Source organism: Peromyscus eremicus, chromosome X (genome assembly GCF_949786415.1).
Source record: "Peromyscus eremicus chromosome X, PerEre_H2_v1, whole genome shotgun sequence".
Lineage (NCBI taxonomy): Eukaryota > Metazoa > Chordata > Mammalia > Rodentia > Cricetidae > Peromyscus > Peromyscus eremicus.
The window spans coordinates 75,985,513-76,002,807 of record NC_081439.1 but is presented as its reverse complement, the minus strand read 5'-3'; positions in this window follow the sequence as shown (position 1 = coordinate 76,002,807).

The window sequence follows — 17,295 nt, the reverse complement described above, 5'->3', positions numbered from 1 at the left end:
TTAAGAGAAATTTATGTTTTTCCAATTTCCATGTTCCAATGTGGAATCAGTTTCATGAAGTTTTTGTAGTAATGGAACAAAAAAGGGTCAAAAATCAAAGTGATTTTTGATTATATTTGTGAGAACACTTAGTAGGCAGTTATAGCAGAATTATGAATCTCAGGTAGGCTTCTGATACTGTCTGATGATTCTCAGCCTTTTGCTTGGTTGAAACTATTGTTTTGTTAATACATTCCAAGAGGTTTGTAATCTGTTAGTCATAGGATGCTAGATCTTACACATAAGTGGACAAGGAAATCATTAAAAAAATTGATTTATATGATTGTAAATTTCAAAACTTAATAAAATCATTTACCTTATAGCTCTATGATCAATTATCATTTTAAAGTTTCTTGAGTCTGAAAGATATGTTAAGAAGTTTTATAGTTTTTAGAGTGCCCAAGTTTGAAAGGCAGTTTTGCATCTATTAGATATTTTAATGCATCACCCACATCCTAACATATAAATCTGTACATATGTAATTTAACTGGGTATGCCAAAAATATCAGTAATTTTATCACACAATAAAAATGAATTAAAAAAAACTGAAGTGGCCATAGTCTGTTACACATTTTGGCACAAACAGGACATGAAACAATGATCATAGTCATACATGACATAATTACTTGAAACTTATGTATACCTAATTTTTCAAAAAATGGTAGGTTTATATCCCTGTCTCTTTAAGATAATAGAAAACCTTAGTAACCTAATATATGAAAAAGTGAAGTTTGGGCTGGAGAGATGGCTCAGAGTTTAAGAGCACTGGCTGCTCTTCCAGAGGTCCCAAGTTCAATTCCCAGCAACCACATGGTGGCTCACAACCACCTGTAATGAGATCTGGTGCCCTCTTCTGGCCTGAAGTCATACATGCTGTATACATAATAAATAAATAAATCTTTAAAAAAAGTGAAGTTTATCATATAAACATAAGCTAATACATTTTTTGATTTTGAATATGTTTTTTGAAGCATTAATCTAATTAATCTTTATCAATAAAAAATTGGAAGTCAGATATAAGGGCAAGAACCTGAATGTTCAGAGAAGCAGGGAACAGCTACCAGTCACTTCCTACCTCTATCATTCCTGGGTCCAAAAGGGCTAAGATCGTTTCTCTGCCCTAACCTACTACTTCCTGTCTCCTCTCTGTCTAAAGTCTTCCAAACTTCTATGGTTAATTTACGTCAGCTAGTGGCTAGCTCCAACCTCTGACTGCAAGCAAGCTTTATTTGTTAGAACACAATCAAAATATCACACAACAGTTTTTATTTTTTATTTTCTGAGATTATAATATAATTACATAATTTTTCCTCCCTTTACTCCCTCCATAGCATCCCACTTATCTCTCCTTCCTCTCTGTTAAATTTATAGCCTTTTTTCATTAATTGTTACATACATATATGTTTCTAAATACATAAATACAACGTGTTGAGTCTGTATAACATTACTTGTCTGTATATGTTCAGTGCTAACATTATGATTTCTGTTTTTAAAAACTAAGTAGCTGAAGAGGAGATTCTTTTACTGATGAAAATGTTTTTTCTTGGTGTTAGTTTAGGACAAAGTTTTCAGTATTTTTTCACTCTTTTAATTTATAGTTATGCTAAATTAAATATCCTGGGCTTATTTTTGTATCTAAAAGATAAAGGGAAGGAAAAAAGTTAAATATAGTTTTTGGATTAGGTCCAGTGCCAATCCGGAATATATTTCCCTTCCTAGATCTGAGGATGATGCTGTCTCTTCTCTTGGTTTAGGAAACACAGGCTTGCCCCATATAGTCACTTATCCAGCAAATGGGAACATATGGAGTTCAAATTTATCTATTTTGACGCCAAAAGTTGTAAAGTCAGACTCTTCTTCAAAATATTACAGGGGGAAGGAAGCTGGTAGCGTTCCCTTGCCTGAGTTATTGGCTTTATAGAAAGCAAACGGGACAGGTGAGGAAGCAGAAAACACTTTTTGTCCATTTACATTAGCTTATTTATTTTAATAATGTCACAAAGTAAGTCCTTAAACTTCATAACTCTTCATCTGTTTCTCTCACATTTTAAAAGTGAAGTCTTAAATTATCAAAGCATAATTAAAACATTTTAAACTAAATTATTTTGTTACGATACTGATAGCCTGTGCCAGCCAATCAAAATTACAAACTAATAAATGTTTAAAGTAAGAAAGAACTATCACTGGATTCCTATCTTAGAATTTAATTCCTGGGAATAAACACCATGACCATGGCAACTATTATAAAAGAAAACATTTAATTGGGGCTGGTTTGCAGTTCAGAGGTTTAGTCCTTTGTTGTTTTGGCAGGAAGCATGCAGGCAGGCATGATACTGGAAGAAGCTGAGAGTTCTATATCTTGATCCTCAGGCAGCAAAAGGAATCTGTCACACTAGGCCTAACTTGAGCACATAAGACCTCAAAGCCCTCCTTCACAGTGATACTTCCTCCAACAAGGCACACCTACTCCAAAGCCACAGTTCTTAATACTGCTAATCCCTATGAGGCTATAGGGGCTAATTTCATTCAAAACACTACAATCCAGTATATGCTATTGCTGTGCAAGCTGAACAACTGTCATCACTAATGTTAGTGTCATAACCTAAATTGTCACTCATATTCTGTCCCCATACATCTTACATACTGAGGTATAAAGCCATATTTTAGAAACTTTTTTTTGTTTAATAAAAAAAAAATTCTTCCACAGTGGCAACTGTGGTAAACTCTCCAGTAGCATTAGTCAACTTATTGGCATGCCCATGATATTCTGATCAATAAACAGCATAGGTATTTTGCAACTTTACAGCCATACCAATTTATAAGCATCTAATACATTTTGAAATGCTAGGAATTTAATAGTTAAAGTTTGCTTTCTTCCTGTCTTTATATATATTTTATATTCATGCTTCTCACTTTTTTAGTGGACTAATAAATTTTGGATTTCAATATGGATAAGGATAAAATAGACATTTTTAAAGCTAAATTTTATAAAATAGCTGAATTTTTAGTGAGGTAAGATTCAGCTCTTTATAGTAAATGAGCCTCTTAGTTGTGTGTGACTTTAAAGCTTGTTCTTTATAAGATTATCTGTATTTCAAAAAGAAAAAATTAGGTAAATTATTGTTAAAAAGTAACTAACAGATGTACTGAGTAATACACAAACTTTTTCATTTAACTTCTATCTGTTTTGATATTTTTATTAGTTTAATATATGGGCCCATTAATAAATTTATTAGATCTGTCAAAGAAAGACACTTGAGCTGCACAATAGGGTTTTAGAAGCAGAGTACTTTAAGATTTTAGGTTAAGAAAAACAAAGAAGTAGTTATTCCTAATATGCTGCTCTGGATAGTAATTTTCTACTATATCTTGGAGATAAGAGACTGCCTTCAAACATGTAGGAGATGAGATCTTATGAAAATATCTCCCTGAAAAGTCATTTACTGTCATATGTGACATAGGAACACAATAAGGATAAGCTTAGAAGATTTGTATTCTGGGTGATAGTGGCACTTTATAAACATTAAGTGGGTCTCTGGCCAAAAATACAGAAGTGAAGGAATTTATGGTAACATGCAAGCTATGCTTAATAGGGTAGAACAACAAAACAGCAAACAGGAAAATTCACCAATAATGCTTCAAGATTGAGCTCAATACAAATCAGCAGGAATGTTATCATTGATTGGACAGAGATACCAGTTCCATGTGATCATCCCTAGCAGTCTGAATAGTTCCTCTAAGTTTTAGGGACCTTGACTTAGCCTAAATGGGAATTCATGACTTCACCATGAAAGAAATTTTAAAAATAGCTTGTATGAAAAAGACATTTTAAGGTAGGCTTAAGCATGCATGTTTAAGGGAAATGAGATGTTCAAGAAAAATAAAAGAAGACATAGTCAAATGTGAGTTTAAGCAGTTGCCTTAAACCTCTGAGGTGCAACCAAGAGCAATAGTAATAGCCTGTATGTCTTAGGAGTCTGTAATTATAGTATAGCCTCCTCTTTCACCATGAGTATATCTTCTCAAGGGAAAATGGCCTTTACAAATGGAAATTTTTAATATAGTGTGCAATCAATTATTTCTTCTCTTAGTCTCTCTCCCTCTGTCTCTCTCTGTCTCTCTGTCTCTCTCTCAGCTTCTATCTTAAAGTAAGCTACAGTCTTTTCCTTAGATATACACTTTTGCTGTTAAGAGATAAAGAATGAAGATGTAAGGTCAGAGAAAGAGATGAAAATATGGAGTTAGTCTCAGAATTTATCTTTGGTTCTGATATAACCTCTATTTTTTTCAATCAATTTCTTATTTACTTTTAGTATCTTCTTTGACCTCACATATAATTTTTTGAGGTTTTATTAATTTCTGGAATTTACCAATTTTACCATTTCCTTTATAGATCATTTTACACTCTAAAGAAGGCTGCCCATTTGTTATCTTAAAAATAAGTTTTTTTTTTTTTGTTTTTTTTTTTTGGTTTTTCGAGACAGGGTTTCTCAGTGTAGCTTTGCGCCTTTCCTAGAACTCACTTGGTAGTCCAGGCTGGCCTCGAACTCACAGAGATCCACCTGGCTCTGCCTCCCGAGTGCTGGGATTAAAGGCGTGCGCCACCACCGCCCGGCTTAAAAATAAGTTTTAAAGACTTTAATTAAATACACAAAACAAAACAATTTAAAGGTAGTTAAAATTCCCAAGGGGACTCCTACCTTTGGCTAGATTTTTCTAATTTTCCACACTTGTAAGTTGAATTAACACACTAATCAAACACAAAACTGACAGGAGTGTGAAATTTGTGTTTTTCTCCAACTATACTCCTGTTCCTTAGATTAGATATGGGAGAAGTATATAGAGAAAAAGAATTATGGGGGTGGGGAACTGCTACAAGTTTTACAAGCAAATGGTCAGAATCATAAATGCCTTCAAACAAACAAACAAAAGCCAAGTGTTAAAACTAAAATGCTTCCAAAGCAAACAAAATAGATACCTTAATCCAAATCCTTTTAAAGCAAACCCAAAATACAAAGCTATCTATCAAACAGTATCCTTAAATAACCAGCTCAGAATAAATAAATGGACCATTGACCAGATCAACGGAGATCCATGAAAGAATTCATTGCAGTTCACCTGAGGAGAAAATACAGCATGGTTTCAACTTAATGGGTCCCTGCAGGTACCTTGCTTCCATCCAGATGACTGCTTCTGTAACAAGTGGATCATTCTTGGAACATCCACATTGTTGCACCATAACTGTTACTTTCTATTGCTATCATAAAACACCATGACCAAAAGCAACTTAGGTAGAAAAGAGTTTATTTGGCTTACAGGTTATAGTCCATCATCAGAGGAAGCCAATGTGTGAACATACGTGAGGAACAAAGCAGCAGGAAATGGAGCAGAGAAGATGGAGAAATGCTGCCTACTGAATTGTCCTCATGGCTTTATCAGCCCACTGATTTTTGCAAACCAGAACCACTTCTGCCCATGGAGTGCCCACAGTGTAATGGACCCTCCCACACCATACATTGCTCAAGAAGATGCACCAACACCTTCCCTGTTTGTACTAGGTTGATAAAAACTAAACAGCATAACTGCCATTCAAACACACAGCTCTCATCTCAAAAGGGATAAGAGATAGGTTTCTCTAGAGACAAGTGTGAATGGTCATGACCTGGGAACACAGATTTAGGTAACTTCAGATTCCACATCCCAATTTGGAAGCAGTTTCATAAAGTTTTTATCATAGTAGATCAAAGAAAATCATAAATCAAGGTAGTTTTCAATTACATTCATGAGAACATTGAGTTGGTAGTTACAGAAAAGTTATGTCTCAATTATAGGCCTCAGATGATATTTGATGTCTTTTTGTTGGTTGAAACTATAGTTTTGTTAATACATCCCAAGAGTTTTTAATCTGTTAGTCACAGGATATTAGTTCTGACACAAAGAAGGACAAGAAACTCAGCACACTAAAGATAGCCCAAGATAAACTGTAATTAGGCTCTGGACCTGCAACATTCTAAACTCTCCACAATCATTGAAGTTCTAATAAGTTAAACAGACTTGCAGAAAGTTTGGAAGTTCAGCTTTTTATTGGAAACATTTGTTCACATATCATGAGGGAAGGATCCATGGATGTTAGTTTTCATATAGATGGTGATGATCAAAACATTAGATAAACATTATTTAAGCAGTTTATGGTAATGAAATCTAAGTGCAAACAGTTTTTCCCTTGCCTTTTAAAAGCTAGTAATGTCCTTCAGCCTGTGGGCATCCTGGTAGCTTTTTCATTACCAGAGGCCAGAGATGCCAGAAGTGAATAAGCCAGAACATCTTTAGTTCTACCCTGTCTGGTATGTGCCAGAAGGAGGATCTGCTTTTGCCTTAACTCTTTTTCCCTGAAGGAGTGTTCCTTTCCTGGAAACCATATGTGAGGATGTAACTAAAACTGAGAGGCACTTGAATACTTGGAGTGAAAATCTGACTGATGTAAGACAAATTGCTAAACGGTCTTATTAATAAAAAACCTGGAGCCACATATTGGCCTTAAAACTGAGGAATAAGAGCAATAAGACAAGCCACAGCAAACCCTACCTTACCAACACTCAGCCTCCAGAGAGACCTACTTCCTGTATACCCACGTCTATCTCACTTCCTCTCTCTACCCAGCTACATTACTTCCCGTCTGTCTGTACAGACCTACAGACCTCGATGGTTATTGCTGGGATAAATGTGTCATCATGCCTGGTTATGTTCTCAGTGTAGCCTTGAACTCTGCCATTCAAACACACAGATTAAAAACTCTTGGGATGTATTAACAAAATACTAGGATTAAAGGCGTGTGCTACCATTGCCTGTTTACTATAGTGTCTGGCTTTTGCCTCTGATCCTCAGATAAGCTTTATTGATATACACAGATAAAATACCACCACAGACTGACTGTTCTATTTTCTACTACATGTCTTGCCTCCACCTATTCTAGCTTTATTAACTCTAAAACAGTGACCTTCAGTGTTGTCCCATTCTTCAAGACTCCATCCTGCTATACAGGGACTCTGCTATATACCTTAAGCTTCCTATAATAAATACTTATTTTAACTCATTTTCTATGGTCTGACCAGGAATTTCATTTATTGAATTTGAAAAACCACAACCCAAAGGCCACTGGCTAATTAGAAGTATTGTATGAATATGAGTGTCCAACACCCTAACTCTGGAATTAAAAGCTCACTAGTTGAGAAAGCACTCACTGCTCTCTCTCAAAGACACACAAATATTCCTCTATCATTAAAAGTCCTAGATCACTGGTTGTCAACATATGGCTTGAGCCACTTTTGAGGGTCAAATGACCCTTTCATAGGGGTATCCTGTGAATATCAGAAAACACAGATATTTACATTATAATTCATAACAATAGCAAAATTACAGTTTATGGAGTAGCAATGAAATTAATTTTATGGTTGGGGGTCACCACAACATGAGGAACTGTATTAAAGGGTCACAGCATTAGGAAGTTTGAGAACTACTGCCTTATATGCTTGTATTATTTGCTGATACAAAGTCTCAAATATGTTTTGACACTATGTGTTAAGAAAGAACTTGGAGTGACTTTATTTTCAAATATAATTCTGTATTTCTAGTTGGTATACTTAATGTGGGGCCATGTATTTGTAGAATGCTGCTCTATTCCGTAGCTTCATGGCCAGGTGACTTGGGAGGGAAATTTTCACAACTGGAGCTAGTTTACTCACAGAAAATGACAAGAGGAAAACTCCTTAGAGAAGGCCACTTTTGTAGAAAGGGATGACATAAATTTCATTATGAGGACAGTGATGAAAAGGAAGTTGTTCACAGAAGAATAGCTTATTATTGTTTAGCCCAGGGAGTATCTGTTCTTAAAATTCTTATCACAAGTAGAATATATACCTTTGTTATCTCTGAGGCCTTCGTCTTTCAAAATGAAGTTTTTCCTTGAGAAATGAAGGGGAAATAACTTTACCATGTGTTTAGGGTAGTGGGGGGTTGTGCTTGATAGCTCTTATTTGAAAAGAATTATAATTCAGCCTCCAACATTGTCAGTTTCAAGTTGTGGTATTGTTACCAGCATAAAAAGGAAACCCCATGTGTTACTGGGTAACTGGAATTCCCTTTGGAATTTTTAATCTTATTAAGAAAATAATTTAAAACAGATACTGAAGGAAGCTTGAGAACAATCTTATTAAAGTTTGAAAGAAAATCAACAGTGTAAGCAAGCTGTAAATCTTTGTAGCTGTCCAGAGGAGAAAGATATCCAAGAAGAAAAGATAAAATTACACATTTTTAAGATAGGATCTGAGAAAACAGGCAAGTTCAGTAATCAGAATCATACCAGAGAAGCTGAGAATGTCTGGGAATCATGCCCAGGTTTTAGTCAGTATCCAAAAGAAAGGACAGAAGGAAAAGGAAAAGTTACACTTTTGCTTTAGGAAAAGAACTCAAGACATATGGCAGAGGTCGGATAGCAGCCACACAAATGTCTGCTAGCATCTGCAATGAAGGAAAGAGCTTTTGGAAAGGAAAGGTTGATTATCTCTTTAAAGGGATAGGTATTCTTTTATTCAGTTCAGCATGTTTTGAGGTGAATTACATTTCCAAGATGGAGACTGAGGGTGTACTCCTCCACAGGTGGTTGACTGGCCTTCCTGGATTAATTCTTATAAGGAAGAGACAAGAGTATGCTTTGGGTAGTTTGAAATGTCATGTTTTCATCCAGGGTCTTAGATAAAACCTAGAAGAAATAGCATTGCCTTAACACCAACAATGTCCACCAACCTCCACCTTTTTGTATGTAAATCCAAAAGGAGCTTCTCTTTCCAGCCAGGGAAAGGGGAAGTAAGGTTAATGGTTTCCAAGCCTGCTAATATCTGTCTAGCTACCTACCATTATAAGTAATGTTCAAAGGGCATGGATTAATTTTTTATTACTTAGGGATATTTCCAACTAGGTAAGTACAGTTTTCTCAGGCTGATATACAGTTAAGAGAATCCTCTTTTATGGATGTAATTTGACCACCTTTCCTTAAATATTTAAATAATATAGGTCCTTTCTTGCCTCACAGCTATTCTGAGTCCCCCTGTACCACAAATAAGCCCTAAGATTTTTACACTGATTTATTGTCAATAATTTACTATAGTTTACCAAGAAATTCTTTATATTTTTTTCATAGTTCACCATTTTAAAGTATATTAATTTAATAATTATTAGCTTTTTCAGAGTGTGAAACAACACCAATATCAGGAAGCAAGAAACAAACTGGTAATGACATAAGTCTTTCAAAACCTGAAAGCCTGTCCTCAGTGACATACTTCCTCCAGTAAGGCTGTACCTTCTAAAAACCTTTCTTAACAGTGCCTCCACCAAGGGTCAAAGTTGAGCCTGTGTGGGCCATTTATTCAAACCATCACACTGTCTCTATGTTAGTAAATTTTCCATAACTTATTTGAATCTATTTAGAAAGGCAATGGAGAATTCTTTATTCTCTTGATAGATATGAGACAACTGAGAACAGTTTAAGAATATCACCTTAGCGTTTAAAAATAATCTCTATGATGCAATATAAGAAATAGCTCTGAATTTAGACCAACAGCTATGGAGACTGCATAGGACTAGGCCCTCTGCATAAGCGAGATTGTTGTGTAGCTTGATCTGCTTAATGGGCTCCCTGGCGGTAGGAATAGGATCCATCCCTGGTACATGGCTTTTTGGAGCCCATTACCTATGGTGGGAACCTCACATAGCCTTGTGTATACCTAGAAAACTTAACTAACATGACTACAAGTTTGACTATCATAGAAGACTAATTATTAATCTGCATTTCTTAATTATCCATTACAATTTAAATATGTTGCAAAAACATAATACCTTAAAGAAGAGTAGAAATACATATAGTAGAACAAAATCAACCCTAAATTTGTATCAATAAACTAAAATCTATACCAATGTAAAATATTTTAAACAAGTTGCTCTTTAAATGTAGATTCATTAATCTACCCTTTTATCCTATCATATCTATATCCTATTCCCCATTTTTTTTAGAAAAAGATTGTATCTATAATCAACCTGGTTTAAATAAAATAACGGGTTTTTTCTGTCCCACACCAGAGGGCTCTTCTGATTTAAGACAGAAGAATCTCTCAACCTTTTCTTTTAGCAAATATGCTTGGGTTTAGAGAAGGAGTAAGCCACGGCCATACAGTTTATATGTAACATAAGTATCTGTGTGTTTACTTGGGTCCAAGAGGCTGACCACAGGCCCACAGGAGCTAAACAGAACCAGGAAACCTTTAGCTACAAATGGTGCCAGAACGTGGGGCAAGAATTTCCACCTAAGACTTGAGAAAGAAGATTCTAAAATGGAGCTAAAAACAGCTTCCTAGTTGTCTCTCTCAAGTTAGCCTCAACCTACATGCTTGAGCTACTATATGGCGGGTTCCTAGTGTCAGAGCTTGATCTACAGTATGGCGGGAATGAGGCTTCTCCAAAGGGCACATTAAGCTGCTGCTGCATGGTGGATGTAGGTTTTGCTAGTTAAAAAAAAAAAGTTTCTGGGCTACATGCTGCTTTGATAGAACTGCTTCTGATAGTTAATGGTACACATGGCTCCAGACCAAGAGTTGGTGGTAAACATACCAACTCCATGATGGGAAGCTGACATGGGCGGAGCCAGCAGCCACAGCAACCATTTCAGTCTTAGAAATGCTGCAGTTTAAAGCAATAGGTTCACAATAAGACAGATTCAGATGAAATAGTTTACAATATGTGTAAAAATGTACGTAGGCTTAAAAGAGAGAGAAAAAGGAATATAGACAGTTATGTTAAAGAAATAGAAAGTTTTCAAAAAATAAAGTCTTTAAAGAGAAAGTAAAAGTAACATTAAAAAGCCACATAAAGATGGATATTATACCAAGAATCTGGATTGTATTGTCTTTGAGATTCTTAACTGCAGAAAGACATTTGATTGTAAAGGCTGCTTAGTTAAACCAATATGTATATTTTAAAGGTACCTTGACTTCAAAATTTGGATGTAAGGATATGTTGCTTTGGAAAGGAGGCTCTGCTTTTGTTTTCCAGAAAGCAAGAGGCTATGGATTTGTTGCAGATTAAGACAAATCAGGTTTGACCAGCCATGACCACCTGAATGGTCTCCAATGCCACCATGGCCCAGATGTTCCAACATCCAGAATGGCTTCAAGGCAATTGACTCAGACAATGCAGCCTCACAGACTATTCCAGTCAGGACTTGACCATAATTCTTAATTTTCTCAGGATCCCCATAGGAATATAGCACCTTTTATCAGCAGGAAGTAGCCTAGAAAACTGCACCCACATTCCCCCAAAATGAATTATAGGTGTTTGTCTTTGTTTAGGTTGTTGGTTGCAAATTGTTATTGGTCATAGTCAATCTCATTCTAAAAGAAAAAAGGGGGATATGGTATAGAAATATAGAATATGGATATGATATGATGAAAGGGTCGATTAATGAACCTACTTTTAAAGAGCAATATATATATAATATATATATAAAGAGCAATATATATATATATGTATATATTTCGACTCTTGTTTAAGGTATTGTGTTTATGTAACTCATAAATTGTAAAGAACAATTAAGAAATACAGGTTAATAATTAGTCTTCTATGATAGCCAAACTTACAATTATGTTAAGTTTTCTAGGTATACATAGATATAATTCAGTTAGGTAGGCAATCATCAAACACTTCAAAGACCTACAGAACATGGCATTTAAAATGTTTTAAAAATTTAGACTTTCTGGACAGTGAGACAAGTCTGCTCCTGGTAGCACTGATTTACTTCAGAGAGAAAGATGGGCATTGAAGACACTCCATATGGAATTTGTCTTCTTGGCAAAAATAGCCATTTGGGCAAGAAACTGTTCTTGCCTGGACTGCTTGACAAAATGTTATATAAAGTGGACATGCAGGACTCATAGAAAAGGTGACCACTGAACTTTGCAAGGTGAGATGGTCCTTCAGTTTCCTGCTTTGCAGAAGAAATTGGCAGACATTCTACAGGGCACAGAGAAAAGTAACTGAGAGACCAGGACTATGGGCTAAAGATGGATGGATGCCCCAATGTTACAGAGGAACTTTGCATGACTATTCAGGCAGGATGCTGTCTCTGTCATTCTAGATTTTTGGAAGTTGCTTACAATGCTTTTCCTGTTACTTAGATAATATTGTATTCTTCTGAGGTCTTTGATGTAGTTGAAGACTAGATAGTTATAATCATAATTTTCCTTGGTTATGATAAAAGATAAATTAGATATGAAACCTTAGACTCACAAATATAGAATAGATAAAACATTTTTTCTTCAATTTTACAAAATACAAATAGACTAGATATTGTAACTGTAATTCTTGTTTGTTATATATAATTTTGCTATGTTAAAGTTAAAACTTTCCTTTTTTAATTAAACAGAAAAGGGAGAATGCTGTGGGATAATGTTTTTGTATACTGGTTTAATAAAATACTGATTGGCCAGTAGCCAGGCAAGAAGTATAGATGGGATAAGCAGACAAGGAGAATTCTGGGAAGAGGAAGGCTGTGTCAGGAGATGCCAGTCTGCCATCCAGGGAGCAGCATGTAATGACACACAGGTAAAGCCATGGAACATGTGGCAACATATAGATCAGCAGAAATGTGCTGAGTTTAAATGTAAGAGCTAGTCAGTGGTAGGCCTGAGCTAATGGCCAAATAGTTTTAATTAATATAAGCCTCTGTGTGTTTACTTGGGTCTGAGCTGCTGCAGACTGGGTGGGACACAGGAAAACTTCAGCTACAAAAGTCAACTGAGGGGAGGATCCTCAACTAAGAAAATTCCTCCATAAGACTGATCTGTAAGCAAATCTGTTATGGCATTTTCTTAATTAGTGAGTGATATGGGAGAGCCTGGTCTACTGCAGTGGTGTAATGGTCCTGAGTTCTATAAGGAAGCACGCATGAGCAAGCCATGAGGAGCAAACCAATAAGCAGCTCTCCTGTATGGTCTGTGTATCAGCTCCTGCCACCAGGTTCCTGCCCTGCTTGAGGTGTTGTCCTGACTTCCTTTGATGATGGTCTCTAAAGTGGAATGGTAAACCAGAGAAACTCTTTCCTCTCCAACTTGCTTTTGGTCATGGTGTTTCATCCTAGAAATATTAACCTTAATAAAAACATGATGTCACCTACTCTTATTGGGTTTGTGTTAATATGTGTTTAATACCATTAGTATGATTTTTATGAAGTGCACGCCCCAGAGTTTGGTGCATGTGGTAATATATTGTGTACCCCAATATATTGTGTAATCCAATGAACTTATCTGGGGATCAGAGGACAGAGCCAGCCACTAGATTAGATATAGAGGCCAGACAATGGTGGCACACACCCTTAATTCTATCACTTGGGAGGTAGAGATCCATCTGGATTTCTGTAAGTTCAAGGCCATACTAGGAACAGCGTCAGGCAGTGGTGGCACATGCCTTTAATCCCAGCACTTGAGATCTCATACCTTTGCTTAGAAAGGACACATGCCTTTAATCCAAGGAAGTGACATGGCTGGGTGGATATAAGGCGTGAGGAGACAGGAACTAAGGAACAGTTCAACTGAGACCCTCAGTGGTGAGGACTCAGAGGCTTTCAGTCTGAGGATTTGTGGAAACAGAATCAGCTCAGGAATTAGAAAGGTGTTGGCTGTGGCTTGTTCTATTCCTCTGATCCTTCATCTTTTACCCCAATATCTGGCTCGGCGTTTTTTATTAATAAAACATTTAAAGATTTGAATTACAGGTACATATATATTTAGTATAATGATAATTTCCTATTAAGCCCTTGATTAGAATGGAATTATCTTCTTTTCTCTTCAGATCAATTTTGGTTTTAAGTCTATTTTATCAGATATTAGGGTGACAATGCCTGTTTGTTTCTTGATCTGATTTGATTGGGATATTTTTCTTCCATCTTTTCACTTTAAGATCCTGCCTATCTTTCAAGTTAAGTTTAGTTTAGAAAACAGGTAGATGGATTTTTTTCTTAACCCATTTAGGTAGCATGTGTCCTTTGATTGGAGAGCTGAGGCCAGTACATTTAATGATCAGTGAAGTTTTTGTGTGGTTTGCAGCAATTTGTTGTTTTGAGGGGGTTATGTGTTCTTAGTTGTACTTTGTGTTTTAATAATTATACATCTTTTTTTCTTCTTAAAGTCCCTTGCTTATGCTTACAAAGAAGATTCATGGACTGAGCTCAGGAGCTAGGCTATTCAGTCCAAATTATTTTGTTCAGTATTCTCTGTAGGACTGCTTTGATGGACAAGAATTCTTTCAGTACCTTTGTATCATGGAAAGTTTATCTTTATTCTTCAGCAATGGCAGTTTTGTTTGGTACAGTAGTCTAGGACTGTGGCCATGGTCTTTTAGCACTTGGGAGTGTATTACTCCAGGCTTTTCTGGCTTTCAGATTTTCCATTGAAAACTTGTGCATTATGCTGATGTGTTTTCCTTTATAAGTAATATGTGTTTTTTTTCCTCTTACACCTTTCAATTATTTTTCTTTGTTCTGTATAATTAAGTTTTTGAGTTTCTTTTTTTTAAAGAGTCACAAATTATTTACAAAACAAAATACATCAAAAATCCGATGTCTGAAGAGCTCTGCATTCTAAGGGTCAAGGACTGAATTATCTCCCTTACAGTTTGTCACCCAACACATGCTAAGGAGTCAAGCTAACTACAAAATCCCTCATATGCAGTGGGGTATTTCTTTGTCTTAATTATTTCATTTTTAGAGATTATAATTACATCACTTTCCTGTTCCTCTTTTACCCTCTTTCCAAATTCTTCCATATAACCCTCATCTATTTCTTCAAATTCATTATCATTTTTGTCATTAATTGTTATATAATATAACATAATGTTATTCTTATATAACATCATGTTATGTGTAGATATGTTTGCAGGGTTGACCATTTGTTAGTGAATAACCAATTGGTGTGCTCTTCCCCGTGGAAGATTAATTTTACTGCTCTTTGTTGCTTTTTTTTTTTTTTTGGTCTTTTATAGTTAGAATTCTGTATTCTTCTTCTATCTATATATGTACTTGTTTCCTTAGGTTGGGAAAGTTTTCTTTCTTTGATTGCCACATGTTAATTAGAAACACCAAGGTACCCTTTTTGAGTTTTTGGTGTTATTATCCAAAGAATTTCTGAAAGGACTCAGACAGAGCTTCTAGGACAATATTTTTTAGCATTTGGGAGAAAATGAACAGTACAGGCAAGCAGAAACTTTTGGCAATTTCCAGGAGCAGGGAGATGGAAAAAAAAAAACTCATGTCTTTTAACATTAATGTCTTAGTTCAGAGGGCAAATGATCCCAAAGCAAAGAGACACATGGTTAGAAATATGGACATCTTGTTAAGAAAAACACTTTAGAAATGGAAGTGAGCTAGCTCAAGCTCCCAAAGCATCTGATCAGAAGGTGTTTTTAGCCCTTTACAGGATCTGGAGTTTCTCCTGCTTCCTGTGCTCTTGTCATTAGATAAAGCCTAGGGAAAGAAGGGCTTCCAGGCTTCCCATGCACACTGACTTCTTCCCTATGTTAATATTGATGCTTTCATGCAATCTCCATTCTCCTGTCACCGTAAGTAGTTTTAAAATCACAGTATTGTTATTTAAAAGATAAGTAATTTATAAGGAACCTCAAGAAATTAAGCAAATGTATGGTAGACTGCTGAAAATCTGGTCATTACTCTCTGGATAATTTTTTCCCTTCACTCAAGTAGTATAAAAAATTTACAACTCTAATAGCCTTGTATAGAATTCTCATGCCTTCTGTGTGTACTGTGTGTCAAAGTTTTTGTTGTTGTTTGTTTTTCTTGTTTTCTAACAATAGCATTATATCATTCAAATCTAATTGATAAAATTAATTTAATTGTTGGAAGGTTTGTCAATGTTGTTCAAATTTTAGATATATTTCCTAGGTCCCTTTTTAATTTATTGAAGTTCTTTTAAAGCAGTAGTTCTCACCCTTCCTAATGCTGTGACATTTTAATACAGTTCCTCATGTTGTGGTGACTCCCCAACCATAATTTTTTTTTTGCTGCTCTTTCATAACTGTAATTTTGATACTGTTATGAGCTGTAATATAGATATCTGATACATGGGATATCTGATATGTCACCCCCCAAAGGGGTCACAAAGCACATGTTGAGAATCACTGCTTTATGGGGTATTGGGGTCAGGCATGGGTGGAAAAGAAAGTTAAAGCCTTCTTAGTGACCAGTTGTGTATCTAATTTCTTCCAGTTAGGAGACAGCACAATATGAGTGACGAGGTAATTTTGAAGTAGTGTTTCCCATCTAGAAGGTGAAAAACAGAATAGAAGTGGTCAATGGAGAGTCACCAAATCCTCACCAGTTCTCTTCCTGCTCTTATCCTGGAATGGTAACACTAGTTCTGTGAGGGGCCACCAGTATGGTTTAGTTATGTTTCATCCAGGCTCTAACTTTGTGTGGGACTTAATCAAACTTACCCACAACTTCAGATATGGATCTTTGCCAATATCCCAAATGTGTCTTGTATTTCCAGTTATAAAAGATTAATAATTCCTGCTATACATTGTCTATAAATGGACAGACAAGTGTCAAAACAATTAAAAGTTCTAAGGAGAGGGTTTCTTTTTCCTTTATCTCCAAATATTTTTTTGTGAGAATTCTGATCTGTTATTTGGTGTTATAATACCATCTCTGTATGGGCAGTAGGAACCATGTTCTCATTTTATTTCATAGAAGTTTAAAAAGAAAGTAGTTAAGCTGCCAGGTAACATATTCCTTGGTTGCAATCATTTGAAGTTTCCAGTGGGGATGAAGGGGAAGAGCAATGTTGCCGGGAAGGTGCCATGATGGGAGAGAGAAAGAGCTTCTGCTTCTTTGCTTCACAATAGGGATAGTGAAAGGGTAAGGGTATCCTCAAAGATATTTAAAATCTGGGTTAACACTGGCCTCTTAGAACTCCTAGAAATCTCTAATGAAGGTGGATCATTTCTGTTAAGGACAATATATCCTCCTCCTCCTCCTCCTCCTCCTCCTCCTCCTCCTCCTCCTCCTCCTCCTCCTCCTTATTCTTCCTGTTTCTCTTTTGCTGTTTTGACATAGAATGTTTCTCACCAGGCTCCTGTTAGTCTTGGCTCTATTTTGGGATAGTGAAAGTCTGCCATAATAGGGTCTCAAGAGAAGATTTG